Consider the following 27,045-nt stretch of genomic DNA (forward strand, 5'->3'; position numbering starts at 1 on the left):
TGGACTCTAGCTGTAGGCTGAATATGAACCATTCCTTGCCGAACAAATTGTATGCAGGCTTGCTGTTGATTCAATGGCTTCCTGTGAATGACAAAAAGATCCTTGCCACAGGGAACAAAGGTGTTAGGGAAGGATGTTGTGGGCCTCGAGCAAACACACGTTGTTCTAGGTCACCAGTGCTCCTTCTCTCCATGGTAAGAACGAAAACAACAGAAAAGAAGCAGGAGAGAGAAGCAAAACAGACTCTCTTGCCAGAAAGGTGGTGCAATTGTCTCCCAAGTATGTTGTGGCTCTCAGATCATGGCCAGTAACACGGCATTGCACAGGCATGACTTCACTTGTTTCCATTAGAGTGCTTTCTCCCGTTTCTTTTGTCTGTAATTGAGAAATGCATGAGCTCATCTCCTTGGAGCAGGAAATGAGAACCGTGATAAACACATTTCTTTGGATACATGTTGATACCCCAACTATCTATACATTCTAAAATGGCCAGAGATTACCGTGAGAGCACAAACACAGGGCACATTCTATGTACTTGATAAATGCCCTGTTAAGTGTCAATAGTTAAGCGACACCTCTGTTCCTTCCCAGATATTTAGACATTTGCTGCTCCATCTTCCTTTTCATAATGCACCCCTCTTCCTCACCCGGACAGGCTTGCTTCAGAACTTAACTTTCCTAGTGGTTGGTTCTAAATCTGCAAGTGACCCCTAGGACCTGATTTGTCAAGAGGGCCAAAGGAAAATGTTGCCCTCAAAAACATTCCTTTGAGAAAGAAAGGCTTTCCTGATAGAGAGTGTGTGAAATCGGCCACCTAAGGAGGAAGTTTTATTTATCTATTTCCCACCCTTCACCTTAACATCCCAGGGTGGGTTACAACATTAAAACCGTTTAAAACAACTTACAATCATAAAAATGAGATGGGTTCTAAAAATGGACACCTCAAGGATCAAAAGCCAGGGTAAAGGGGTACATCTTCAGCATCCTCTGGAAGTTGTGTAATGAAGGTGCCAGACGTACCACTGTGAGAAGGGTGTTCCACAGCTTAGGGGTCACCACAGAGAAGGCCCTCTCCTGGGCTGCTGCCACCCACCAAGCCTCTAAGTGTGGAGGAACTACCAAGAGGGCCCTCTCTGCCAATCTCAGGACCTGAGAGGGCCTGTGGGGAAGGAGGCAGTCTTTCAGATATTTGGAGCCTGAGTCGTATCCATCACGGAGCCTATCCAGTCAAGAGTAGAAGGATGGTGATTCTTAGCCTCATAACTTTCTAAAGAGCTCCAGGCCAGCTCAGCCCAATGACCCTCCATGCAAAGTCAGAGTACAGAAGTAAGAATCTTTCACTCTGTTTCCTAAATTACTTGAAATTACTGGTGCCTTTTAAACCCTGTGTTTAAGCAATACAGATAACTCTACAAGTTCAGAGATACTTCCATAAGCCTAAAGAAACTTGCACCCACAATCTGTCCTCCTAAATATTATGCTGCTGCTGTTTGGGGGGATTAAAAAAAACGCACTAGCATGGCTTCCTGCAATTTTTATCAGCAAATTGAAAGTATCTCTTACAGAGGTTACCTTCTCTGACCTTTTCTTTAGAAAAGGCCACTATATTCTCTCTAGTTGTCATCAGTTCCTCTCTAGTGCAATCTAGAGCTCTTGATGTTGGAAGAGCAACATTTCGGGGGGGGGGGAACTGTTTTTTTCTGACATGTTAGTCTGGAATGAGGGACAGATCCATCTGTTATATTTATGATTCACTAGAAAAAGTGACTGTACTTTGAAGTATGGGACCTCCTCTGGAATCATTGACATATTGCAATGCCACGAACCTCCTAGCGTTCTATCTTTTCTATTAAATCTGCTTTGCACTGAGTTCTTCTAGCTACTCATGAGTATAGGTGTACTTACTTACTTTATTGATTGATTGATTGATTGATTGATTGAATTTATATACTGCCCTATACCTGCAGGTCTCAGGGCGGTTCACGCTGATTCTCATCATGCTTTTTCTAGAAGAGGAAAGGACATCTGTCATTTGGGAATGTTGAGAATTTACTCACACAATAAATTTATTTCACATTACAGATAAAATCTTAATTCATTGCTATATTGCAATACTGTACAAATGTTTCGATTGGTTAGGTAGTACACCTTACCTAGCATTTAAATGAGCCATATTTCCTTCTCTATTGTCACAATGCCCAAGTTTTGTTGAGCCCTTCTTTTAGCAGTACCATTCATTCACCAAATCCATATGAAGAGGGTATAAACAGTATAGTATGGTGTGGCTGTTCTACAGTTTTAGAACTTTCTTCTCCAGGAGACTTGCTAAATTCATAACACAGCTTCTGTAAAACATTCATCTGGAATTGTTTTCAGTAGCAAGCATTGAGTTGGCACGATTCTAACCTGCAATATATTTTGTGTGAATTTAGTAGTGCTTTAATATGGGAGCATGTCTTATAGATAATTTGCATCCACAACCCACTTTTTGATCCTCACTTAGTAGAATATCTAGCGAGGCCTTGAGTGAAATAGAGGTAAGAGCACAAGTGGGATAATACAGCAGCAACATCCAGGGCTTGTCCACATTTCAGCACTTTTAAGCTGTTAATCCACTCCTCCCACCACCACTTATATGAAGAGTAACTTGGGTCTTTCTTGTTCATGCCAGTAGGCGTTTCTTTTTATGTCTGTCATTGCCTTCTGATTTGTTTATTCTATGCCATTTAACTACCAACAGGACATGCACACAGATAGCTGTGTGCACCTTGTTTCTTAAAAAAAAATTGTCCTGCGCAAGAGGGGTGCAAAAGTGTGCAGTCAGGCAATTGTAAATTTTCTTGTGCAGTTTTCTGGTTTTGTGCAAATCTGAGAGATCAACTCCCACCATTTCTCTCCCTCCCTTTATTTCTCACCAAATGCCCCCCTTCCATCCCTTCACACCTTGCTAAACTCCCCTCCCACCTCTATTTACAACTCAGTAATGCCCCACCCTTTAAACATTACCACCTCATATGTCTGCAGCTTGACTGGCCTGCCTCCCCACCTGCATCTCTGCCCTCTTTCTCACCTGCCCACATCCTCCATCCTGCAGTTCCCTCTTTCTCACCTAACCCAGACTTGTTTCTCCAAGGGTTGGAGATTCCTCCCTCTCACCAACCCAGCAGCTTGTCACACTGTTTTTTCCAGTGCCGTCTGTTTGTAGCCAAGTGAACTGCAGCATGTCGACACTTTGACATTTTTATCTCTTAGAGATGTCTAGTGCCATTTTCTTGTGCAGCATTCTGGTTTTGTGCAAATCTGAGAGATCAAAATTAATCTATCAATATCTATATCTATGGTTAAGCTCCTGAACACCCTTACTATCAAGAAGGAAAAGAAATGAAAACAATAGGAAATTCTCAGCATACTTTTCATATTGCTGCTAATCTATATACAGTGGTACCTCAGGTTACATACGCTTCAGGTTACAGACTCCGCTAACCCAGAAATAGTGCTTCAGGTTAAGAACTTTGCTTCAGGATGAGAACAGAAATCATGCTCCAGCAGCACAGCGGCAGCAGGAGGCCCCATTAGCTAAAGTGGTGCCTCAGGTTAAGAACAGTTTCAGGTTAAGAATGGACCTCCGGAACGAATTAAGTACTTAACCTGAGGTACCACTGTATCTGGTATATATGCCATCCAATAAAATCTGAGGCATCTACTTGTGCAGTTTTCCGGTTTTGTGGAAATCTGAGGGATCACCACCTGCCATCCAGCATTCTCCCATTCAGGAGTGCACTGGAAATAGTTACCAGCAATGACAGAAAAGAAATAAAAGCATTGAGGAAGTAGAAAGGAGAGTAGCAGAAAGTAACAATTGATCTACCCCAAAACAAAGAAAGATTCAGCAGTCAGTTTGGAACCTGATTTTCACCAATTTATACAATTATCCCCATATTGGGTAAACCTGAAATTACAGGGAGAAAGCAACAAGATTGGTGTAATCTGGGGGCAACATTATGTGGACTATGCAAATTAAATGAAAATGTAAACAGCTGCAAACATACAGTAAATTCCAGTGCAGACAAGTCCCTGGAATCTATCCCATCAGATAATGGATGAATTGTGAAAGTGGTGGGCTCTAATGAAGTTTATAAACTAATTTATGTAACAGTTCATCTGTTGGAATAGCATCACTATAATAATAATTAAAAAATCCAGGTCTTCATTTTAGGGTTTTGGGCTCATCCTCTAAATGATTTGCAATCATTGGCAGTTTTATATCAACCACATAGCTGAGAAGGGCACAGTTCACTCCTTCATGCAGATGGAGATGTTGACTGGTGCAGACCCTTGTGAGTCTTGCTCAATATCTTTTTTTTTCACCTCAATGACAAACCATTCATTGTTACCTTTTGCAGGAAGTTTTTCATCCAACTGCATATCAGTGTCCTATATTAACACTTGCACCTATACCATACAGAACTAGTTTGAACTTGTAAATTCCCCCTGCTCTCACACCTCCATGGTTATGTCAACACCATAGGTTGTTTGAATTTAAATCCATGTTCTTCAACCATCGCCAGTCTCTCTAGAGTCATTCAATTAAAATAGTGTTCTTCAGCTAAGGGGAAACCTGCACTTTGAATTAGATCTAGTAAAACTAGTCTTTCTCAAGTGGGGGCCCCATATTTGCCATATTATATTTATGTTTCCATTGGATATTTTTCTACTTGCCCTCCCCTTTCTCTCTCCCCCCACCTTGCATAGATTTTTCCTAAATGAAACAGTAACCCAGTAACACTCAAGCCTACCTTTCAAACCCACAATGTTTGGGTGGCCCCTAAATTAGGCAAAACAAGCCTGCCCAACCCTAGAACAGACTGGACTCATTTTCTAGTTTATACACCCTCACTCAGGTCATTGGCATAGCCTGTTTGTATGCCCTAATAAAATATTCTTCTGTTCTAGGCTTGGGACACCAGTTAATTCTAGGAGGTTGGGTATGTGTCGAAGCAGAGAAAAATCAACTTAAAGAAATATGAGACATATTAAAGCTTATGCCAGGATGCATCTTAACCAAGCAACACAAAATAGCTATTTCTGGGCATTTATTTTTCTCTTTTGTTAGTTATAAACAGGGATCTCTCACAAATCCACACATTCTCAAGCCTATTTCACACAAACAACAGTCAATGGGGTCAAACAGTTTTGAGGCCAAGTTGCATCAAATAGCAGGTGAGAGAGACCATGACTGAATATGCCTCCACTGATACACTTCTTTCCCCTGATAGCTAGCTTTCTGTGTGCAAAAGGTTTAATAGCCTAGCTTTCTCCCCAGATATGCTGATTTTGTATATGAAGGAGATTTGTTTTTCATGGGGAGGCATTCAAGCATGTGATTCCCCCACTTGTAACCCAAATCTACTGGATAGTCGAGGAATTTTGCTACCTCATCTGCTGTGTCCATGAATTGTCCATGAGTGGGTGGAGCCTTAGGAATAACGATATCATTTCCCAGGGCAGAAATATATGCTGGGAAAGGTATGAAGAGGCAAACACTGGGGTCCAGAGCCCAGTGGGAAAAACCCTTAGCACATGCATCTGCATGCAGGTAGGGCCCATTATCATGGGGGCATGGTTGGTAAATGTCTTGCCAGAGGAGTAGCCCTGGGTGATGCAGCCCGCTACCCCCATGCACACGGGGTGACTAGGCAGTCATGTGTCAATGCCCCTGTCCTGTAAATACCATTCATAAAAATTCACCAAAAACAAATTTGCTTGATAAAGCTGTGCTCTGGATCACAAGGATGATTCTGAATCCATTCAGCTGAATGTTCTTAGGCTGTGTACGCATTACAATTTACTTTGGCTCCAGTGTGTTCCCCTCACTGGTGTTTAAAGATGTGTGCACATGACGTAAGCCACAAGCCACAGGTGTCCTGTAGTGCCTTGAAAAATACTGGTGCGTGGCACACCTTCGCTCAAACCACTTCCACCTGATTTGAACATGTAAGCCACTTTCACTTTATAATTAAGGTGTGTGCATTTGAGACAGCTATTGCACCTGTGTAGATCACAGTTTCATGAATAGGAGACTGGGTTGCAGGTGCATGGAAACCAAACATGCCATATGCAACAGTTAAAGACATCCCCACTTCGTCTCTGCTATGTACAACCTTCCTGCATTCTAAGCCACTAAGAATGCCCAAGAATGCATCTTCAGATCCATCTTCTGAACATGAGAAGGCCCAAAGTTGCGCTAGCACACCTGAGTACACTGGGGCAGTGCATACGTCCTTCCCCACTATTAGTCTCTTTCAAGCAACTACTTGAATAGAGCTTCATTCTGCCTGGAAAGGGCAGGCTGTTCCTTCTTCCTTAACACACCTGCATTTGTCCAGCTTCATTGCCTCAGTTTGATTTAATTGGTGGGTTGCCTGCCAGCAGGCCTGCTTTTCAAGGGCTATCCCTTTCAAGCGCGGCCAGAGGGTTCCTTTTGCGTCTTCCATTTCAGTCATTGAACGGGCCCATTTAGAAAGAACTCAGCCACTCTTTAGAAATTAATCTGTTTGAAATAATATTCTTTCTTTCTCTTTTTTTGTTTTTCCAAGACAGGAAAAAGGAGGTTCATTTATGCCCTATCTTAAAATAATCCACAGAACTGGGTCTGTATTTCCACCATCTCAAAACCCTCAAACAGTGGAGAATTCAGCCAGGGAGTACATGCACCCTGCCCTTGGGGAGTTCTCATGCCAATTCAAGCTTTCAAAAGAAAAGGAAAATATCCCGATAATATTATAAGTGCTCAGTAGTTGGGAGAAGGGCAGAGAAACGACTTAGGGTGGGGGTTAGTGAAGAGAGAATTGCTGTTTCTAGATGGTTCTTGAGGACAATTGAATTATTGCCTTGTGTTCTTATGACCTCTTCCTGTAAAACTCACTTTCTCTTAACCAGCTAATAAATGCTGGAAATGTGGTCAGTGGTAGCATTACCAAGAATAACCGCCCTTTAGCACATGTGGTGTTGGCATTTGGGATTTTCTTTGACATTTAAAGCCTTCTGTTACTTTCTCAAAGGCCAAAGGGATGAGGAGTTGTGTTGGGTGGGTAGAGAAACACCCTGCAATTGAGCAGGCACTGCTACTGCAGTGCAGTTTCCCTTGCTGGTTTTCTTTATGTATGTATTAAACTTGTTGCCTGACTCACTCCAAAGGCTCAGGATGAGTAGTAGTAATATATAAAAAGCACGAAACCCAACAGACTATATGAAATAGACCAAACCTTATAAACATTAGAACTCGAGCCTTTGATGCCCAGAATAGAGAGTGACAAAGGTCCTTCCTCTGGGCCTCAAGTGTTTTCAGCTGCTCCTCTTGCTTTTGAATCTCTGAACTATGACAGGTCTTGGAGAAAATAGCCCTCACCAGGCATGGAAAGGAGTTGCTCAAACGACTTCTTCACCTGGACTGCTCCCATGGGTGTTTCTCACAGTTTCAGCTCCTGTTAGGCAGATGCAAGAGGCACTTGAGGAAGTTGAGAGTGTTATGGGTTGTACAATCAGCATCTTGAATTGATACCCACCACTGCTTGCAGAAGCTAGTCAGAATTCTTTCTTCAGTTCACATAGGATCATAGAATTTGTAGAGTTGGAAGGGACCCCAAGGACCATCTCATCCAACCCCCTGCAATGCAGGAATCTTAAGCAAAGCTTCCATGACAGATGGCCATCCAAGCTTTGCTTAAAAACCTCCAGGAAAGCAGAGTCCACCACCTCCCAAGGTAGTTTGTTCCACTGTGGAACAGCTCTTTTGTCAGGGGGTTCTTCCTACTGTTTAGTCGGAATCTCCTGAAACTTCAACTGGCACAGAATTCAGCAACCAGCTTGCTCCTTGGGGCAAGATGGTTTGAGCATATGACACCTGACTGTACTGGCTGCCAGTTAGTTTCCCAGCTCAATTCAAAGTGCTGTTTTTGACCTATAAAGCCTTAAATGGCTCAGAACCACAGTACCTCAAGGAATGCCTCTCCCCATATGAACCGACCAGGACTCTGTGATCATCATCTAAGACCCTTCTTCATATGCCTCTTCCATGAGAGGTCTAGAGGGTGTCAACATGAGAACGGGCCTTTTCTGTGGTGGCTCCCCATTTGTGGAAGGCTCTCCCCAAGGAGGCTCACCTGGTCCCTTTGTTACATATTTTTAGACACCAGGTGAAAATGCTCTTCTTCTCCAAAGTCTTTGGTTAATTAAACCATTTATGGCCTTTTAAACTATGTGTGTGGTTTTTGTTTGTAACTATGTTATGTATGTTTGTGTTTTTATATTGTAAACCACCCTGTAATCCTCAGATGAAGAATTTGAATTAAATTATCATTATTATTATTAGTAGTAGTAGCAGCAGCAGCATAGTTGATGTAAAGTAGATGCACATTTCATTCTCTGGACACCTGTATCTGTATGCATGATATAGCCCATAGGCAATGTACTTATTAAAACTAATAATGAACCGTCAATGAACTCCACAAATTCACTCCCTAGAAGTAATAATAACCATCTCCGCAGACTTTCCATTGAACCAATAACCATGTAAATGCCCTTATGAAATATAGATATGAATATTGATTTGGTTTTCATCCTAGACTTTGATCTATGTCAGGAAGCTTCAGCTGAGGCCCATGTGTGCATCATGTGTTCAACAAGTTCTTACGAAAATCTGCTTCAGGAGCTTCCAGGCCAAAGCACCCAGTGGGGAGTTTAGCACCCTTCCCCCTTTGCTCATTCTTCTGCCCACAGCAGACTCCTCAAAATTAATGAAGGCCAGATGTGAGTGTGTGATCACTACATTTTGCAGTAGGATTTGGCATGCTGCCCCTTGTCTTCTGTATCCTCAGCACAACTAACAGCAGGCAGAGCCTGCCTCCTTTAGCTGAGGTGGACCCATTTCAGCCTCAATGGCTCTGCAGTTTCAAAGAATTTCTGCTCCCCTCTGCCACATTTGAAAACCAGAAGATTTTCATCTCTCAGCCATAGAAGCCTCTGGAAGCAGCATGCAGGAGGAGAGGCAGATGGATTTGGCATGACTCAGAACGGCTCACGTGTTTGCCACTGGAACATCAATGTTACAACATTTCTTAACATGAGAATATAAGAAGACTGCCAATGGCCCATCTAGTCCTGCATCCTGTTCTCACAGTGGCCAACCAGAAACCCACAAGCAGAACCCAAGCAGTAGTATATGCATCATTGTACAGCTTTGGGCACACTTTTTGTCATCTCAGAATTTAGATGAGGAAAGTGCAAGTTATCCTTTGGTTGTGCAAATGTCTTCCTAAAATAGGCATGTCCAATATAGAAGCCAATATCCAAATGCGTATTTGATACATTTAACTAGTCTATCCACTTCTGCTTCTCCTTTTTCCTATTTGAAGTTTAGTTTGCTTCATTTCTGCATCACTTTTTTTTTAAAAAAGGTTGCATAAAAATGAATATGCATTTTTGTGAGGGCAGTTGTTTCAGTTCACTTATTGCTTCAGGGAATGCGAATTAGATACAACGAATTTCTCTCCCATATGAACCTCAAACTGCTGAGAAATGCAATGCATCATTCAAAGAAGGACAAAATCGTGTGCATAAGTTCTAGTCTGTATCTGAGAAGAGTGGCTCAGAGCATTGTATTTTGGAATTTACAGAGATTTCTCAAGCATCCTTACATTCCAGGTGGTTGTGGTAGCCTCATGGGAGGCCTTAAAAAAAATGACAGGAAGGTGGGTTATAAACATATTGAACAAACAAGCAAACAAACAAACATCCGTCTCAGCTTCCCTTCTGCGCCTGTGGTTCCAATGTACCTCTGACCTTTAGGCAGGTTCTGCATTGGCGTGTGATCCATCTGACCCGCAAGGGAAACTGATCCAGATGTTCCACAGCTGTAAGGAGAAATGACCATGCAGAACTGTGCTTGAGGACCAACCGCACTGCTAAGGTCCTGCTTGAATCCATCCTGTGTCTTTGAGGGAAAGGTATCATCCCATAAACATGTGGTAGCAGTTGGGCAAATGACCTCAACAACACATAGACACCACTGTTTCTCGGCTGCTTACAGAGTCTATCCAAACTCTTAGCTTGACTTGGAAACTCACTAGGAATATTTAATGAGCCATTTTACCCAACTTCTTCATCTACGTCTTTCTTGAGTTTCGGACACTCCCTGCATGGAGAACATCTATGCCTGTATTTGTCTGTAGGTAAGGGGGAGAAGGGAGTAACATTTAAACACTGAGCTCTCTCTCTGTTAGACACTCTCACTTTCTTTCTTTCTTTCAGTCACCTTGTTAGAAATACCTGTGGGTAGAAATAGCATTATTGGAACAACCGCTTTGACTATGGTAACATTTTCCACTCAGATCCCTGACTTTTTATTTCATGTTTTCCTTGGACTGGCACACACGCAAACGGGTGAAAAATATTTTCAGCCAATGTCTCTCCAACAATTGGCCTTCCCCGATTCTGTCCCTAGAGGGCAGCTGAAATATAACGTATCTATTAATAATGTGTTCCAGTGCAAACACTATACTTCTATAGTAGGGAGTCTTGAAAGTTCGTCAATAACACACTCACTAAGAGTTGATTCACAGGGTCATTTCCCCTCCCTCCAGAAGCAAGCCGTGCTCCCGAGTTTTCCTTGGAAGGCTGCTCTTGTGGGATATTGGCATGGATGTTGCTGCAGCGATTCCTGGAACAGCAGTGCTGCTTTGACAGTTGGGATTGCTCCTGGCTGTGTGGCATGGTGCAGTGCCACACTTAGGGGGGGACCACATGATTGTGAGCACATGTGGGGCCAGGGACAGCTACAGACAGTGGTGCAGCTAATGCTGGACCTCGGGGCCAAAGCCCAGGGGCTCCCCAGAGAGCAGCAGTGGATGGCACCAGATCTAGCACCAATCAGCAGCTAGGTTGGCATGGGCATGCTGGAATGCACCAGAGCTGGCAGCTTTTCCTTCTAAGTATGTGTGTGTGTGTGTGTGTGTGTGTGTATAATTATAGACGGGTAACTAGCTAGTTAATGAACATGGTTAAGCTGGGTCAGTTACTTTCAATAGGTCTGCTTTTAGTAAAGCTTCATTGAATACCAGCCTTACTATCCTTTTCTACAAATTCTTCCCAAGTTTTAAAACTTTAAATAGTTTTAAAATCCAGGCAGAGCAAATGCTCTACTCCTGAGCTGCATCCTAGGATTAGTGGATTTTTTGTTTTGTTTCTCTAGCATATCAAGAAGGTAGAAGTGGTTGTAAAGCATGGGATGGTTGTGAGGAGGAGCGAAATGTCAGTTGTGCATTTATTACATCCAAGGTCTGCACCACTGCCTACCATTTCTCATGGTGGAGAGCAGGTCGCTGATGGATGTGGCCTGAGGAGGGGGAATAGCTTAGGGAGAGTCCTGAGAGCCAAGTAGAGAAGTCCAGAGAGGCCCAGATCTGTGGTGACCCACCACTGGTCTATAGAAATAAAATAGTGCTGTGGTTAACAGTGTTTAAACCCTGATCCTACTCAGTGGAGTGCCAGTCTAGCCCTGGCTTCTGAAGGGGCCTCAAGGGGCATCACAGTTCTCCTGCTTCCACTCCCACCCTATACTGGAGTCTGGAGATGATGTAGTCTTTTATGGTATGGTATGGTATGGTATGGTATGGTATGGTATGGTATGGTATGGTATGGTAATACAGGGAAAGGAGGCTTCACCCAGCACTTGAGTTAATGTTTAGGTAGCTCCAGCCATTGGCAAATGTACCCATATTGGGTTTTCTAACTATAATAATGATAAAAATAATAAATTTTTATTTATACCCCGCCCTTCCCGGTTCAAGAGCCGGGCTCAGGGCGGCTAACAACAAATTTAAAACACTTTAAAACACTTAATTATAAAAGCAGCATAAAATACAGTATAAAAACTACACCGAACTTATTTGGGAAATGATACTTCTGATGTAGAATGGTGCAACTGTAAGTTTATTTATCCAGCTCTGGGAATGTTATGCAAGTTGAGGGATTTGAAGGCATCTAATTAGCAAGATTTGACCCATCTGTCCAGGCTTGGTTAAATTTGCAGAAACATGAATAAGCATCTGCCTGCTCTCATATGAACCCATCCATTGACCTTGGAGGTCCTGCTCTCTGCCTTGTCCTTACGTGAGATCAGGCAGGCAGGAGAGTCAGGGAAAAGATGAACTTTCCCCCCAGAAAGTGGGTGGGAAGATTCTTACGCAAAGTTGTAGATATGAAGCCAGGAGGGTTGTCAGTGTCTTTCGAAGTGGCTTGTGTAAAGGTAAAGGTCCAGTCGTGACCGACTCTGGGGTTGTGGCGCTCATCTCGCTTTATTGGCCGAGGGAGCTGGCTTACAGCTTCTGGATCATGTGGCCAGCATGACTAAGCCGCTTCTGGCGAACCAGAGCAGCACACGGAAACGCTGTTTACCTTCCCGCTGGAGTGGTTCCTATTTATCTACTTGCACTTTGACGTGCTTTCAAACTGCTAGGTTGGCAGGAACAGGGACTGAGCAACGGGAGCTCACCCCGTCGCGGGGATTCGAACTGCCGACCTTCTGATCGGCAAGCCCTAGGCTCTGTGGTTTAACCCACAGCGTGGCTTGTGTAGCTGTCCCTTAATACCAATCTGACCAGCAGCAATTAGCAGGTGATAATGTCATGAAAACCTTTAGCCTGTGATCTGTGCATATCAAACTCCTGTTAAAGGCGTTAAGAGAAGGCCAGGTGATTTTCTCCCTCCCCGCCCCCTGTTTTCAGGCCAGTTGGCAGTTGAGGCAGCCAACTACTGCATGAAAGCATCTCTAGATTGTGGTCAGCGTGCTTAATGCTGGAGAGCCTGGGGTCCAGGTTAGTTGTTTACCTTCTCTCTTTCTGGCACCATCCTGGGCATGCATTTAAATGGACCAGAACCAGCCTCAGCTCAAAGGTAATTTAATGCTTAAAAGAATTAAGGCTGCAATACCAACCAGACATATTTGGGAATAAGTGAAGCTTGCTTCTCTGCAAACATGCATAGGGCTGGACTGCAAGTGGTTGGGTAGCAGAGGACCCCCCCTCACTCACCATCAAAACATCGCCACAGCTGCTGGAGAAGTGAGGGGATGTTGCAATGCACCCAGCAAGAATGTGCCACACATTTGGGGGGGTAAGACAGGAACTGATGAAACTGTCCTGTTTGTGGCAGGACGAGATGACGAAAACAAGAGCAGGGAAAGCAGTCGGTGCAAACCCCCAAAGCCGTGTATTTTCTCTGTTTGGTTGCTTTTGGAACAATGTGGCAACAGCCATCCAATATCCTAGGGCTCTTGTTTATCTGGGGTTTTTTTTTTCCGTAAATGAAAAAAGACGAAAAAATGAGAGAAAAACAAGTGTTGCTTCCAAACGGAGAGTCATGTGTTTTGATTCAATCTAATTATACAAAATGATATTTTTATAACCCCTGGAGTTGCCCCTGCTTCTTTGTGTCTTTCTTCATTTGTTTACGTTTAGCACAGTCGAGGATCCAAGTCTTAGTGACTTTTGAAGGAAGGAAGGGGAGGGGGGAAACTTTGCTGGCCTTTGGTATTTGCTACTCTCCATTTCTTCTGGCCTTGTAAACAAACATTATGTTTTCCTTGCTTCACGGTCCTCCTTCCTACTTGCTGCGGCCTCTATTTTCATTCTTCTCAGGAGCACCTGAACAGCTTTCTAGAGCACTGAGGCAGTCCCTGGATGCATTGCCCCCTCTCAGCCAACTGGCAAGTCGGTTGGACAGCTCCCACGAGGCACAGAGCATATGTGGAACGGTACTATGCGTGTTATAGGCACCATCAACTGGAAACTTAAGGGCCAAATATGCACCCTCAGACCCACTTGCTAGCCTTTGTGGCTATCCAGGGGCAAGAGAGGTGTGTGGAGGTGATTGCATTCCTATCTTGCAGTCCATTTCAGAGAAGAGGACTTGGTCTCCACTCTTTAAAATGGCTCTTCTGTAAAATCTAGGCCCCATCTGCACTATACACTGGAAGCAGGATGGTACTGCTTCAGAAAGCCAATGATTTTCCCCAAAGAATCCTGGGAACTGTAGTTCGTTAAGCATCCTGAGAGTTTTTAAGAGACCTCAATTCCTCCCACAGAGCTACAGCACTCAAAATTGTTTAGCAGTCAATCCCTCTTCCCAAGAAACTCAAAGGATTGCAGCTGTGTGAGGGGAATAGGGACCTCCTAGCAGCTCTCAGAACCTTTAAGAAATTGCCATTCCCAGGATTCTTTGGGGGGGGGAGCCATGACTGTTTAATATGGTATGTTACTGGTTTATATGTACAGTGCAGATGGCTCCCCAGCTGATGAGCTAGGGGAATTATTGTTGCGCTTACCTTTTTTCCTTATGGGCTCCTCTTCTGCATATTGCACACTTAAGATGGGCCATTCTGGTTGCTAACTCTCCTATTTGAACTCTGTCCCTCACATGCATAGTGTGTTTCACTGAAGCACAAGGCTTCTACTTGGCTGGTTGGGTCACATTTTTGTCTCAGGATATTGTAGGCTTGTCCTTGCTTGCCTGCTGTTTTCTTCAGCTGTGCATCCTTTTCCTCCTTTGCTGATTGTTTGGCCTGGGCTAAGTATTTTATTGATAGTTCTCTTAACAAGAATTGCTGATTGGCTTGCTTGATGCCCATGTATGGGTTGGTGTTATTCATATTAAATGCTGTTAATTGACTTACTGGTGTGCTTTAGGCTTCCGTCCATTTTCAACATGATTTAAATCAGGGATGGAGAACCTCTGGTCCTTCTGATGTTGTTGGACTACAACTCCCATCATCCCTGACCACTGGCCATGCTGGCTGGGGCTGATGGGTGGGACAGAGGTTTAAATGAACTATTCATTGCTGAACTGTCAATGTTGCATTTGTTAAGTGTTACCATTTTTGTGTGCTACTTGGATTTTCTATGAGCTACTTTGAACACAATGTGTTTGTAGGAAATGCAGCTTACAAATGTAACCATCACCTATAAAGAAACAGTTGGTGTTTATTGGGTTCCCCAGAAGACATCAGCCTCTGCTTGACCACAGGAGGGCAGTAGTGCTCTACATGGAAATGCCATAGGGAGACGATGGGACACGAGAAAGATGTCCTTTTGCCTGTGGAGATCTAATAAATGACTGAGAAGTTTGGAAGGTAGGTGGTCTCATTGGCTGGCATCTTAGCATATCGTTCATCCTCAGTTTGGCTGATAGCACTGAGGCACATCTAGTTCCAGGTATAGAAGGCTTCCTAATTCTGTGTATCTGCTAAGAGAAACGGTCTGTAGTTCCTCTGAAGTTGCTTTTGCTTTCAGGCAAGGATGAATGCAATTCATGGTTGCAAGGATGTGAATGCAAAAAAAAAGAAGAAGCTATTTTGTCAAGTAGTTTACGCTCTGCTTCTTGATAATATTTGTATTGCTTCATTTTCATAGAATAGTAGAGTTGGAAAGGGACCCTGAGGGTCATCTTGTCCAGTCCCCTTCAATGCAGGAATCTCAGCTAAAGTATCCACAACAGACCCAATCTTAGCTTAACAGCCTCAAGTGAAGGAGAGTCCGCCACCTTGTGAGGGAGTTTGCTTTACTGTCAAACAGCTCTTACCACCAGAAAGTTCTTCCTGAGATTTAGCTGGAATCTCCTTCCTTGTAACTTGAAGCCCTTGGTTTGGGTCCTACCATCCAGAGCTGGATAAAACAAGGTTGCTTCATCTTCCATGTAATGTCCCTTTAGATATTTGAAGATGTCTATCATATCTCTTCTCAGTCTCTTCTTTACCAGGCTAAACATACTCAACTCCCTTAACTGCTTCTCATCAGGTCTTGGTCACTTGTTCCAGCTTGTCAATATCTTTCCTAAATTGTGGTGCCCAGAACTGGACACAGGACTCCAGGTGTAGTCTGACTGAGGCAGGATAGAATGGTACTATGACGTCCCTTGACTGGGACGCTATACATCTGTTGATGCAGCCTAGACTAGCATTAGCTTTTCTTTTCTTTTTCCTGTTGAATCACACTGGTGACTCATTTTAAGCTTGTGGTCTACAAAGACACTTAGATCCTTTTCATTTGTACTACTGGCAAGCCAGGTGTCCTCCATCTTATATTTGTGCAGCTGGTTGTTCCTGCCTAAGTGTAGAACCTGACATTTGTCCCTACTGGAATTAATTTTGTTCCTTTGGGCCCAGTTCTCCAATCTGTTAAGGCCATATTGAATCCCAGATCTGTCTTCTGTGGCATTAGCTGCCCCTCCTAGTTTGGTGTCATCTGCAAGTAAGCATGGTGCTTTGTAGATCTGGTATGACTCTTTGCAGCAGGTAGTCCTAAATTCTGAAAAATGGCATTGAAGCTGGAAGATCTCATTGAAGAGATCTAGTTTAAGTCCTGCTGATGTGGAACTAGGGAATTCATTTGTTCTGGAAAGTTCAGGTCCACATCAGGAATATTTGTTGCATATGTGTATTCCTCACATCAGAGTTGTGCACCAGCATGGAATGTGTAGTTTTTCCTAATGCCAACAGTTACTGTGCATTTGTATTTCATTTTCCTGTATATTTTATTAAGTTTCATGTAAACAGACATAATGTTCAGCCACATTAAGCATGCAACATAGAAGTGTCTATACACTGATTAACCTTTGATGTTTATGTTTTGAAGGCTGTTACATGTAGCAAAGATTACTTGCTCTGGAGCAACTACTTCCCATTGCTTCTGAATATTAGTGCTAACACAATTCACAACCACCACTTCTACACCTAAGCATGCAGTGGAAAATCTGTTACTCTACCACTCTGGGAATATAAGCGGGTCTGTAGCCTGATTATGCAACAGGCTTGCTGTGGTTCAGCTTATGGAAGGGGAAAGGACACCATCATGCTCCCTCACTATCACTACCTTTGCAAATTTTGTAGAATCATTGAAGAGACGGAAGGGTCTCAAAGGCTCATCTTAGTCCAACCACCTTTGCTGTCACCTTCATTCTTGACTTTGACTTTGGATTACCATATGGCCAGGTATCTGTGTGCCTGATTCTACAAACCAATTAATTCCCTGGCTCCTTTCCTTCCATGGAAATCCTAGTCATATATTTCCTCTTCTTGATACCTAGGCAGTACCCCTTTGGAATAAGTGGGGCAAAGAGATCAAGAGAGGTTTTTCCTGACAATCTCTCCACCATGAAATGCATACAACCCAAGCCCTTCTTCCACCATGCATCTTGCTTCATCTTCCCAGGATTTTGGAGTGGAAGGTACTGACTGATTCCATCTGCCAGCTTGACTGTGCTTCAAAGGCAGCAAATCCTGGGGACTTTTAAACTTACAAACAGAAACATGCATTGGAAAAAGGCTGAAAGAAAAGAACAGCTCTCTCTAGGCAGGCTGGCTCGAGCCCCAGAGCAATCTAAAGCAAGCCCCCCAGGAGCCACTCTTCAGTGACAGCCATGCAGCTTTCTTTTTGTCAATAGAGCCTGTGCTGCTTGATGCATCCAGTTTTATTCCTTAGGTGCTCTGTGAATATGATATAGAGGAAGCAAAGGGAGGAATAAAGAAAAATGACTATATCTGGTGTTGTGAAATGGACTTCCATAAGCAATATTTTAAAACTACATATACAACTTAGGATGACTAGAAAAAGAGGATCAGGCCTGGAACATCACCACTGACCTCATTAGATTTCCATCCCCCCGGTTCGTGAATCATATGCACCCTAGAAATTGAACAGTTAAGACCTATAGAATGATTGATCTCCTGGAAGGGAGCCATATTCTCTTTATTCATATGGAAACTTATGGAAGAAAATCAACCCCATATGCTGCTGTTTTACTATAGTGCCTCTAACTGCGTCATTTCTTATCTCAAGATTACATGTTACAGCAAATTGCACATCCCTTAACATGGTCCAAAGATGTCGTAAGTTTCTCCCAGTTGGCCCTCAAAGGCATATTGCTCAGGACCATCCGAACAGGCTTTTTTGAAAATAGAAAAGGAACCCCAGTTGATGAAAGAATGGAAGACACATGGACTTACAAGAAACATGGAAGGGTTTTGGGTTTTTTTTTGTAATTCCTAATGGAATGGAATAACATGATAAAAATGAATAAATTAGCTACTGCTATTTTATACCGGTCAGGTACCATACAATCAGAGGGGAAATAGGCCAAATTTTTTTCCAGGGAAAGTGTGAGCAATTAGGAACATATTAACACACATGGTGGGACTGCCCCTTTGTCCAGTCATTCTATGGGAAAGATTTAGGCAAGAAAAAAATTCAGCTGCAAAGTGAGACAGGGTCCTAAATTCAATCTCCAGCCTTTTTTGCTCAGCGATGTCCTACCTAAATGCAGAAGGAGCTTTTGTTATAGTCCAATGATAGCAGATCAGTTGTAAAACAAACAGAGACAGGAAGTCCTTCCAACAATTAAATACTTGACAGTGATTCCATTGGGAAAACTCACACATACCAGATCAGAGATGTAAGAGAATGGGGTCTGATGCTGATTTATTTGTCTCCTGGCTTCCCTTTATTTTGTACACAAAGGCTTATTACATAGATCAAAAGCCTCCAAAATAATGTATAATTTACCTACGGTTGAATACAATCTAAGGAAGCTCAAATCTGTACAAAACCACTGACATGTTTTAGTACAAATGACACCCTATTTTCCATTTAGCAAGCATCAATCTGAGGGTTGATTGCAGTCTGGAAGCTCTGATTGTTGTTGTTTTTTGAAATTGTTATTGTTTAATTATATTTGCTGTCATTATCGGGCTTTGACAATATGCAGAGTCTCTCCCCACAACCCCTGAATATTCCAGGATAATAACTGACTGTGACATCAGCACCAGCTACAACCTTCCATCACTTGCTGCTATGGTAACTGGTATTAAACAAGAGAGCTTGCCAGTCCCCTTTAAAAGCCCAGAAGCAGTGAGCAGGGATGATGATTGGAACTCCCATTCTATTCCCCCCCCCCCCGGCACTTTCATTCAGCCTCTTCTCCAGCCAGATATGGGGCAAAACTAAAACTGTGCTTGCTACTGCAGGCAGAAGTTGAGTCAAATGTTGGATGGGTGGGTTTTGGTGGTCCAGTGGGTATATATTCTGTCATAAAGCAAACTACATATCACAGGTTCCATATTTTTGTAACATGTCCATCCAAAATCTTAGCCAGGCACCCATACTGCTTAACATCTTGGAGTCTAATCTGTCCCCTGTTCTTCTTTTGGTAGTTTAGAGTATAACCTGTTTATACTTCTATATATATGGTGAAGCAACATTAACCCTGTTTACATACTACAGTTGTGTACACTGTACACCTATTGAATGGGATGGGGGAGGGAGAGAGGAGATTTCACTCTGCTCTCCCTTCCTTATTCAGATTGAGCACATATCTCATGAAAGCATCTTTACACCTAGAAACTGTACACACAAGCTGTGGAGATGTGATGGGGAGCCCTGTTTTTGCAGGGCTCTCAACCTGTGAAGAGCTCATGCAGATGCCTTTTATATCCATATATGCTATTTTACCAGATGCTGAACTGACAAAAGGAGGGAAGTTTCTATCCTTGCTCTATGCATGCTCCGTGTACATGACTGCAAGATGTGCAGAGGACTAATGTTGCTTTGCCCCGTCAAAAGAATAGTGTGACCAGGCCCTTAACTGCTAGGAGAGGGGCAGGGGATAGGATTGACTCCCAAACATTAAGTGTGTAAGAGAGGGGCAGAAGCCAGTGGGTGTGGGACTGTGCCCTCCTCGATGCCTGTTCAGTGGACATGATCTCAGCATACTTTGAGTTTCTCTGGAGTGGCAGCCAGCCCTGTGAATGCATCCTCAGACTTCTGTGTTTGCAGCTCACCAGCTTCCCAGAAAACCCTTGGCTTGAGCCAAGAGGTAGTGAGCCATGATCTTCTTGGTACACATTGGAGGTGTGTTGGATCAATGACAAGACCAGGCAGCACACTAAAAAGATCAGCTTTGGCCTTGGGGGGGGGGGAATAATGGACTCATGAGTCCTGTCTCCTGAACTCACTCCTGTCCTCTTCTCAACCTTGTCTCATGAGATGCTCTGGACTCAAGGGGAAAAGACATCGTTTGCTGCGACACTCCAGTGTGTTGTGAGTGTCTGCCAGGTTAGGTGCCAGGATGTTACAACACAGCATTCGGGAAACACCACTCTTGTGTCTTTTTTATTTTTTATTTTTTAAAATCCACAGTGTAGCATCCAGGAGTCTCTGAGTCCTTTCACACCCACCCAAACGCTTCTCTAACATCATACAAATGGCATGCTGTTCGTGTGCTTTCAGCATGGCTCTCTTGGGATGTGCCTGGTTTGTTTTCCAGTAGGTAAAATCATCCATGACTCAATTCAGCTCTTCAGGAGCTGTGGGATTGGAGAGGAGGTGGAGAAGAGGACTATGCACACAATACACAGTTCTATGCACCAATAAGCCACAGGCATGAGTCTCTGGAATGAAAAAGGCCAGCAGTTTGGTTCACAAGAGTTTTCCAAGCTTGCAGAACACAAAGGAAAGATCTGAAGTATCATGTATCATATGATCATTGTCAGTAGAGCACTGCAGGCTACCAGGCAGTACTGGCACCAATGGGGATTTGTTCACTAAGCCTCCTAGCTGCTTGAGGAGGGTTTGTTCTGATTGTGCTGGAGAGCAATGTGATAAGCACACTGCAGTCCAATGAGGATCCCTTTTCCAGCTGTGCCTGTAATTAAATAAGCAGAAACTTGCTATGTAGCTGCATGCTACGTATCAATTGAGCAGCTGCAACACTGGATGTTGTACATATATGCTTGCTTATTAATAAATTATCTGTTCTAATTTACTACATAGAATCTGGACCTTCATGTTGACGACAACACATGATACCAGCAGTGGAATACGTTGTGTGAAGGTACTGTGGAATATTTGAGGGTTCTGCATCCTTTATCTCTCTCACATGAGGCAGCTGAGGTCTGGAATCATAGAATCATAGAATCATAGAGTTGGAAGAGACCACAAGGGCCATCGAGTCCAACCCCCTGCCAAGCAGAAGAAGGAGAGGTTTGAGTACAACGAGAAGGGAGTGACACTGAAAGGGAAAAGGGGAGTCTTTCAAACAACAGCAGAAACTTGAGTAAAGTGATGGGTGGAGGGACACTGAGAGCATGCTTTTAAAGAAAATAAAGCCATTTTAAGAAGGAGAAATAGCAGAAATGGGTACAACAAAGAAGCTAAAATTACTTACTTACTTACTTACTTACTTACTTACTGTACCTCAAACATCATTTAAAACTGCCACTTTCCTCCCTCAGTGTCACCCTATGCTTGCTCTACTCAACCCTCTGCTGGGGTTTTTTGTTTTTTGTTTAAACACCACCACCAACATCACTTCCCTCCTCTCAGTGTCCCATCATCTTTGTTTTATTCCAGCCTCTCCAGTTGTTTAAAATGACTTTCCCTTTCTCTGTATTCTTCCCTCCCTACTTTACTCAAACTTCTGCCAGTGTTTAAAACCACCACTTTCCACTCTCAGGGTTCGTCGCTACTCATCAATAGCAAGGATCCATTCTGAGTATCTTTGCTTCCTTGGTAGATAGGGAAAGAGTAGGAAGAGAAAAAGAGAAGCTAGAATCTGAATCATAAATCCTGCTTGCACAGACTGTGTCTGTGACCTATATTCCTGCCAGAGGCAGAAGAGTCTTTTACACTTCTTTCTGGTATCATCTGAAACTGTTCCCAGACATGACAAATCACAAACTTGGTAAGATAACTTTAACATTTCATTCACATTTAAAACATATGGCTTGGTTGGAATATTTTGCGAATGAAGTGTTATTTGCGTCACACAAGATTGTAAGCATGATACTTTGTTTGTGTGTGAAAGCCACTGCCTTTAGATTGATACGGTGTATCATGTGCTGTGATTTGAGGGATGGTGTTTCATACTGCATATACTGGCTAAAGAAGGATTCTGCTGCTACCTCAGTAATGTGCAATCAGAGTTTGTCTGCTAGATGAGGTTTGCCCTATCTAGGCTCAAAGCTCAGAAGAAGCAGAATGTAGCAACAGCACTTCAGGTGGAGCAGAATCACATCAGAGAGAGCAAGGCGGTGGGTATCAGGACCTTGGATAGCACACAGAAGAAGGTGCTGGCTGGAGAATTCTCCCAAAAGCAGAGCTGTTGATTCAGCAGAGTGATGAGGCCTACTGAAGGCTGACTGGTCTGTGTTTGCTGTTAGCTTCATTCCTTATGAAGAACTGCCTCTGTTTGTAAAAAGCATTTCACTCCTACAACGTGGGTCTGGTGGGGACTGTTTTGGAAATGCAACTTCTGATTCCAAGGAGTCCAGAAAGGTCACATACCCTAGCCCAGAGGGTCCTGGAGTGGGAGGTGATGGTTTCATGAGCATCGCTTCATCCGTATTCCTGTTGAAGAGTAGTCATGATGTGATACAGACATCACAAGTAGAAACTATTGATCACCCTTTCCACAAATGATGTGGGGAGTGAATGGAAGGATCATGTTCAGGGTTTTTAAAACTCCTAGTCACTTGAGAGACACGTGTGTGTGTGTGTGTGTGTGTGTGTGTGACAAATGACCAACAAGATCAATAAATAATTTCAATAGTTGTTATCTTGTGAACCACCCTAAGATCTTTGGATGAAGTGTACATAAATTTAATAAATAATCATCATCAAGATAAAAATCTGTCCCATGTTGGTCAATGAACACCCAAGCCCACCTTCCATCCCCTGAGCCCTTTATCCTCATGGGTTTATGCCTGCTTGACTTTGTGTAGGAGGATGCAACCCTATCTACAAACAATGCAGCATTTTCTCAAGTGTCTCTTCACAGCCACAAGGTCCTACAAATGTTTGCTTTAAACTGGGGATAAGTCCTGAAGTTGGAAGACCCAAGGGGCCAGTTTCTATTCTCCAAACACCAAATTCCACATGCAAGTGCATGGAATGGATACAACACTGGCCCAGCAATCTTATGCTATGGGAGCGAACCCTGTTGAATTCAGTAGCGCTTCCTTCCTAATGACATACATTTAGGACTGCACTACACATGTAGGGTTTCCTGCTTCAAGGCAAGCTCATAATTGCTATTTCACAAATGAAGTTTGTGTGTACACGCATGCCTGTTCTCTGGCAGCAACGAGGGAAAAGACATTCCAACAGGGATAGTAGTAAACTGAAGGCAGTGCTCAACATGCGAATACACTCCTCAGTTATCAATATTTTACTAAAGGGATGTCCTTTGACATTTGTCAAGAAAGCAACATGTCTTGTTCACTAGCCTGAGAAGTGTTGATAAAAGGATAGTTGAGAGTAGGAAGCCTCAAGAAATTAAAGTGGTACATTGCTGTAACTCTGTCCTTACCTTACCTCAAGCAACACAGGGCAAGTTAAGGACAGGAAAGCAATGGGAATGACTGCATTACCATGCTTGTTGTGGTTTGAAGACAAACTCATAATGTCACTGTAACACAGTTTGATGAAATTTAATTTCCTTGGTATTATTACCATTATATTTTTATGCAGCAGTAAAAAGGTTGATCCTTTTTCTTTCTTTGCCTGAAGACACATGGGCTTTCTGAATCTCTGCAGATTACAATGAAAGGCATCACTGTGTTCTCACTTGAATACTTTGAAAATATGTTATTATTGATCTGATGGTCAGTGGCAAAGTGCTCTGTGGCTTGCAGAGCAGGACAGCGGTAGCAGAGTGTTTAACTTTACGATGAGAGAATTTCCTTCTTAAAATATATTTTGGGGCATGTGAAGTAGCTGTCTTGGGGAAAACGCTTCTCTTGAAAGTATATAAACAAGGCAGAATGATTTGAATGCAGTATTTAAATCATTTAAATCACCAGAGCCTCAGCAATACAAATGTAAGAGATGGGAACTGGCTAGTCACATAAATGGCCGCTGCTGCATTGCTTCACAAAGACCAGACCAAGATGTCATTAAAGAAACTGCATGCATGTCTCTTCCTTTCTTCCCCCCAGAAAACTACAAAATGTGACATAACCATGGTGTGCATTTCCCTGCAAATGAAACTTACAAGAATGTAGTGGGACAGTGAAATGATGTCCCTTCATGTTGTTTGTATGGGGAATTGAGGAGAAGGTGATGGCTACAGCTTCTGTCAGCAGTTGCACCATTTCTGCAATGCCAGGTTCCAGCTTAAGAAACTTAAGCATTTAGGCTATTTCCAGTCCTTCAAGATAGAGTGACTGTGCTTATATAGCCAAAACAGTCACCATCACTCTACCCAGTGCGCAAGAGGGAGGTATCAGCAGTATTGGAGCCTTGAGGTTTGCAAAAGCACACACACACACACACACACACACACACAAAAAAAAAATATTCAGAGGAAAACCCCAAGGGCTGGAAAAAACACATCCCAGATTCCCTAATGAGGGCTGAGCATTTTGAGTGGGCATGGGATGCTGAGTGACTGTTGGGGCATAAGAAGAAACTGTAACACTGTTGGTGGAAATTTAAATATAAGAATGCTGTCATAAAAACATTGTTTGGTTTGTAAATAGGTAACTGAGTTGACATCTAACTGGAGCCTGGAAGATACAATGTAGAGGGGTTCTGCTGTTGGCATTCTGCCGAGAAGCAGATAGTTGGCAGCTATTAGACACTACCAAGGATGCATGATAGCCTGAGCAAGAGGAGATGGGCAGTTATCAGAAATGCAGGGCAGCAAGGCAAAGGAAGGCTAGCACCTTGGAGGGAGATCGAGCTGGGGTTCAGGACCATGGATGGTGCTCTTGCTGCTGAGCCCAAGCATCTTAGGTTGTCTCAGCAACTGATTGGGGTTTATTACAGGGCTGGGGAATCATTGACTAGTGACTCCACCCCCACCCCCAAAGTGCTGCCTCCTGGCCAGCTAAAGGGCTGACACCTTCTTCTGCAGTTGTTGGCTCTTTTCGGGTCATGAGGTTTCCAGCTTGGCGGGGTGGGAATCTCTCCTCAGGGCTCTGTTGATCCCTTGAGAAGACTGTGGATCAGCTGTCAGAGTCTGGCAACAGATGTGTCCACTCAGGGCCTCAAGGAGATGAGCTCTGGTGTTCATTGACCTACACGGGACAGATTTTTATCATGATAAAAGCATTGTAATTATTTATTGAACTTGTGGGTCAGTTGTTATACACACAAAAAGAGTCTCCCAGGTGACTAGGAGGTGGGTCATCTGGTTGGACATTGCAAGAACAGAATGCTGGACTAGGTGGGCCATTGGTATGATCCAACCGGGCTGTTCTGATGTTTTTATCAGTCTCCTCTTCAGGGCTGCAGTTGCTAGAGGACTCTGCCTCCAAGAAGTTCTGTTCTGGGCTCCTGAGAGTTGTTAAAGAGATGACTAGGTGTTGTCTAGAGTATTCTGTCATGACAGTTGACAGTACCTTAGCCTTGGGGGCTGAATGTGGCCCTCTAGCCCTCTCTCTCCAGCCCTTCAGGCTCTGTCCAGGCCATGCACACCCTGACTGTACTGATCCTACTCTGTACCCTTCTCTAATTATGTTACCTGCATCCTTGATCTGTGACAATACCTCTTGATTGCCTGGATGAAAGGTGTGTCTGGAAAAACCCACCCCTGGCATGGTTCTCCCAGATGTTTATTCAAGAGGCAATGTGGCCCTTGGGTTGAACAAGGCTCCCTGCCCCTGGCTTACATTAATGCCATAATACTTGTGCAAATCTATGGTGAGATGGCACTTGGAACGCTGTGTAAGAATCTGGTTGGCACACCTCAAAAAGGATATTGTGAAAAAGAAGGGCCAAACTGATCAAGGCACTTGAGCTTCTCCCCTTTAAAAGTAGGTTAGAACATTTGGGACTTCTAAGTTTGGAGGGGAAGGGTCAGAAAGGGAGCATATTGTGGAGATATCCACAATTATATGTGGATGATTTTGCCAATGAATTTGTTTGTTAGGCCTATCCAAACAAACAAATAACAAAAGCACACCAACCCCAGGACAGTGTTTTCCTATTAATTTCTGCATAGGGTTGTTTTTATATCTGTAACCCATCCCTGTGGTAGAACTTTTCAAGCAAAGGCATACCTTATGTATAGCTGTTGGAGGGCTGCAGCTTTGTGTGTGCTTTTCCTATGGTCCTCCTGGCAGATCCTTTGCTATCATTACTCATGTTGACACATTCTGCAAAGTAACTGAGGCAACTTTTGGGAAACAAGGGTTTCTAATTTCCCTTTCAAACTCTGAAGGGACAAAAAAGAGAATCTGCACACACACACACACACACACAGAGAGAGAGAGAGCGAGAGCGCAAATAAAACAGATCATGTAAACTGAAATTTCATTGTGGACTGCCTCTGCTTTCTCTGTCATACAAGGGAGCGGGAGTACAAAAACCCTTAGGTCTGGTTAGTAAAGGAGCCAGCATTTCTATACCTTAAACCTCCAGAGGTCTAAAAATTCCTGCGTTCAGATCCCATTTCAGAAGTGTAGTACAATAAAACACTGTGTTTTGTTTAAAACATGGCAATTTGAACTTTCAGGCTTGCCTTTCAAGCAGGATTTTGAAGTAGTGCTGAAAAGAGACAGCAAAAGGTTTTAATAATAATAATAATAAAGTTGTATTTCCCTATTTGCCTCTGGCATGCTTGGAAGCTGATCTGCTTGCTTCAGAAACACCATAATGTTAGTGCAGTCTCCTCCAAGCTGGTGCCCGCTGGGTGCTTTGGACTACAACTCCCATCAGTCCCAGCCAGCTGGAGCTGATGGGAGTTGTAGTCAAAAACATTTGCAGAGCCCCAGGGTGCAATAGTTGCATTGGTGAGTTAGATGGGTCCTGGCTCTTTTTTCTTTTCTTTTTTTAAACAAACCTTCAAAATGACTGAGACAGGATGCTGGTGTTTACAATAAAACAGGTTTATGGACCTTGTCATTTGACATCTCACATAGGGATGACGGCAATACTGAACTGCAAAATAAGCTGCAAAGAGAAAGTCGTCATGTACCGTTTGGAGGTCACTCTGATG

The 27,045-nt window shown here is 43.3% G+C and overlaps 1 long non-coding RNA gene across 1 annotated transcript in view; it reads left to right on the top strand.

Moving 5' to 3' along the window:
* Positions 1-20,874: 20,874 nt before the first annotated feature.
* Positions 20,875-27,045, top strand: part of LOC310750377 — a 34,164-nt gene continuing 27,993 nt past the window's right edge. Inside the window, exon 1 of the long non-coding RNA XR_014542077.1 lies at positions 20,875-20,937. This is a non-coding gene — a long non-coding RNA (uncharacterized lncRNA). The remainder of the gene's footprint in view (positions 20,938-27,045) is intronic.

This window comes from Podarcis filfolensis (genome assembly GCF_964270895.1).
Source record: "Podarcis filfolensis genome assembly, chromosome: 1".
Classification (NCBI taxonomy): Eukaryota; Metazoa; Chordata; class Lepidosauria; order Squamata; family Lacertidae; genus Podarcis; species Podarcis filfolensis.